Genomic DNA, 3,795 nt, shown 5'->3' on the forward strand with positions numbered 1-3,795 from the left:
TCTGAATAGTAAGTGCTCAAAAAATATTTGTTGAATAGCTGTTTATTCATCAAAGAGCTGGGTCACAATGTACTTATGTCAGTGTAAATGTTTGTAAAAGACCCAGAATGGTACACACTAAGCTGATTATAGAAAATGCCCGTGTGGAATGAGACTGGGGAGAGTTAAGGGGATTTCGCTTTTACTTAAAGTTTACAATGAAAATAAATTCACGTTTTAATTTTATTATTCAAAACTATTTAAAAATAATTAAACTGGGGGGAAAAAAGGTAAGAACAGAGTCTTGTAGTGTTCTGGGTTTAGTGGATGGTCACAATGATACAAGTAGCATGAGGGAAGAAGCAGGGTGGCATATATATTCCAGATCTTTCCAAGAGGCTTCAGATCTCACTTTCTTTGACCTTCCTTTTGAGCCCAAATCTAACAGCCTACCCAACAGAGTCAGAATTGGGTTTTTTTCTGAATGAGTAGCCTCCATATATATACAAAAGATTTTCTTATAAATTGGGCTACATTTTTTTTGAAGATTATTTTTATATCACCATTCAAGGGACACAAATCTGTCGAAGTAATAACTCGTTGTGACACAGTCTTCTCCAAGTGAAATGCTTTTATTGTAATATAGTTCATTAAAAGCTTCTTCGTGTTGAGATGAAGTGGTAAAAGTTGCCTTGAGTTTCTACAGAAAAAGAGCTTAGCTTCATTGGCAAGATCATAAATTTCCCAGGGTTTGATATTTCTCTGTGTGATGATGGTTGCCCAGGTCTTGTTAATGGCCCCACCCATATGTGCACCTGGTAAAGAGGCGATTGGTTTGCTCTATAGCAGACTCTCTTTGCGGGGGGTGAGGGGAGGGGGGTCAGGCAGGTCATCTCCAAGCAGCATTTGGCAGCTGCTGTTCACAGATGAAAACACTGTGCCCGAAGCAGAACGTGATATCCATGGAAGAGGCTGGCAATTCATTCCACCTGTCAGTACATGGATGGAATGAGTTGGCCATTGGGTGCACTCTCTTTCTGCTAGGACCCAGTTCAGACTAGCTTGGAGTTCAGCCTATCTTTTCTGCCTTGTACCTCATTCCTTTCTGTAGAGGAACTACCACTTAGCTGGAAGTGTATTTGAAATTGTGGTCTGAAGCCTGGGGCAGTCACTTGTCCCAGAGAAAGGAGAGGCCCTCAGGTGCCAGGCTAACAGGAAGCCCTGTGGTCTTTGGCAAAGTGTTTGTGGATCCGAGATTTCAGAGAAAATGGCGCAAGTTAGGGCACACACTACAGTACCATAATCAGAAAGGAAAGAAAAGACTTGGGCTTAATGGAATAAATCCTGGACAAGAAAACCATTTAAATGACAGCCAACTCGTGCAAGATTGGAAGTAAGTAAAATGTCACCTGATTGTCTTCTGTCCCTTCCTGGTGGTCTCCCTCCCTCTGAAGCCTTGTTATGGCGGAAAGCACTCAGGACTGGAGGTCAAACAGACATTGGTTTGAATCTTGGCATTTCAATTTACTAGGGGTCTGACTTTGGCTATGTTCTTTATCCTAGAAGACCCTCAGCTTCCTCATCTATAAAAAGTGGATTAAAATATCTATCTCACAGGAATGTGGGGAAAGAACAATGACATAAAGCAGTTAGCTTCTGGTAGACATGTGATGTTAATAACCATGGTTGTAGGTGGCTTTTATGTACACCCAGAAGATAGGACCTGCCCAGTAGCAGGCCCTTAACAACCTGATGTCTGCAAGCTGTCAACTGACTTTTTGATTTAATAACAGAATTGTAGTATTTTTTCACAGGTATTATAGTTTAATAAAAGATATTTATGACAGTCTTCTCATTAATTTAAAATTTTTGAGCAGGTCGAACCACAATGAGATACAATTTCACACTCACTACCATGGCTACAATCAAAATAATGGAAAATAACAAGTGTTAGTGACAGTATAGAGAAATTGGAATACTTGTACGATGCTGGTGGAATGTAAAAGGTGCAGCCACGGTGGAAAACAGTTTGGCGGTTTCTTGAAAAGTTAAACTCAGAATTACCAAATGACTTAACAATTCCACTCCCAGGTATATGGCCAAAAGGGTTGAAAACAAGGACTCAAACAGATATTTTTACCCTAATGTTCATTACAGCATTAATCATAATAGACAAAAGGAAGAAACAACCTTAGTGTCCATCAACAGATGAATGGATAAGAAAATGTGTTTTATGCATATAGTGGAATATTATTCAGTCATAAAAAAGAAATGAAGTTCTGATACATGGTACAACATGCATAAACCTTGAAGACATCATGCTAAGTGAAATAAACTGGACACAAAAAGACAAATATTATATGATTCCACTGATATGAAATTTCTAGAATAGGCAAAGTCATAGAGACAGAAAGAAGACTTGAGGTAACTAGAGGCTGGGGGAGGGGAGAATGGAAAGTTGCTGCTTAATTGTTAGAGTTTCTGTTTGGGGTGATGCAAATGTTCTGGAAGTTGACAATACTGAGGGTTGCACAATATTGTGAATGTAATTAATGCCACTGAATTGTATGCTTAAAAATAGTGAAAGTGGCAGATTTTAAGCTGTATATATTTTACCACAGTAAAAAATGCTTTACAAAATAAATACTTAAATACTAAATATACTGTCTCTAAAAAAAATTTAGTAGGTTACACATGGTTCAAAAATAAAAGCATAAACACTGATAATTCTTATTCCTTTCCCTGATCCCATCCATCTTGTTCCTTTCCACAGGTAACCACTGTTATTAATTTCTTAAGTATCCTTTCAGTTTATCTTTATGCAAATACTAAGCAAGAATAAAGATGAATTCTTATTCCCTCTTTCCATATAAACATATATTGCTATATATGAACTGCTCTGTGTCTTCATTTATCCATTTAAAGATACAACTTAGTGTTCGCTTCGGCAGCACATATAGTAAAATTGGAACAATACAGAGAAGATTAACGTGGCCCCTGCACAAGGATGACACACAAATTCATGAAGCTTTCCATTTTTTTTTGTTATAAAGCAGAAATTGACACACCTTTGTAAAGCAATTATACTCTAATAAAGATGTTAAAAAAAAGAAAAAAAAAGATACAACCTAGAGATATTTCCATATCAGTATATAATGAGCTTCCCCATTCTCTTATACTGCTGTATAATATTCCATTGTGTGAATATCTCATAGTTAATTTAACCAGTCCCTTATTGATGGAACTTGAGTTGTTTTGAAGTTGTGATATTTAGAGTTTTTCAATGTATAACTGTATATATTTTTCATTCATATGTGCAATTTTTACTGAAGGATCAGTTCTCAAGATTGGGATTGCTAAAACCAAAGGGTAATTGCACTTATAAGTTTGATAGCTATTCCTAATTCTCCTCCATCAAGACGGCACCCACCAACAATGCTATGAGGATTCCTGTTTGTTCAAAGGGTCACCAAAAAAATGTGTTAAATTTTGGTATTGCTAATCTCATTAGTAAAAAATGGTATCTGAGTACATTTTTAATTTATATTGCCCTTATTATGAGACCAGTTTGGCATCTTTTTATATATTTAGAGGTCATTTATATTTCTTTTTCTATTGATCAAACAGTTTTCAGAATCCAAAGGAATGAAAGGCTAATGGCAGTTTTTCAGACTGGGGCCAGTGGAAGGTCCATCTAATTCTCCCTACTCTCATTCCCATGATACACATACTTGCTTTCAGCTATCCTGGGAGTGGGTGGAAAGAGCATTGCTTTTGGCTGGAGGGGGATGAGGTCTGGAGCAGAAGACAGTCTGT

At 37.1% G+C, this 3,795-nt stretch overlaps 1 non-coding gene across 1 annotated transcript; it reads left to right on the forward strand.

Moving 5' to 3' along the window:
* The first annotated feature begins 2,914 nt into the window (after positions 1 to 2,914).
* On the forward strand, positions 2,915 to 3,021 carry LOC132365653 (U6 spliceosomal RNA). The gene has a single exon (XR_009503176.1). It is a non-coding gene; the product is annotated as a U6 spliceosomal RNA (small nuclear RNA).
* The last annotated feature ends 774 nt before the right edge of the window (positions 3,022 to 3,795 follow it).

This window comes from Balaenoptera ricei, chromosome 4, assembly GCF_028023285.1.
Source record: "Balaenoptera ricei isolate mBalRic1 chromosome 4, mBalRic1.hap2, whole genome shotgun sequence".
Lineage (NCBI taxonomy): Eukaryota > Metazoa > Chordata > Mammalia > Artiodactyla > Balaenopteridae > Balaenoptera > Balaenoptera ricei.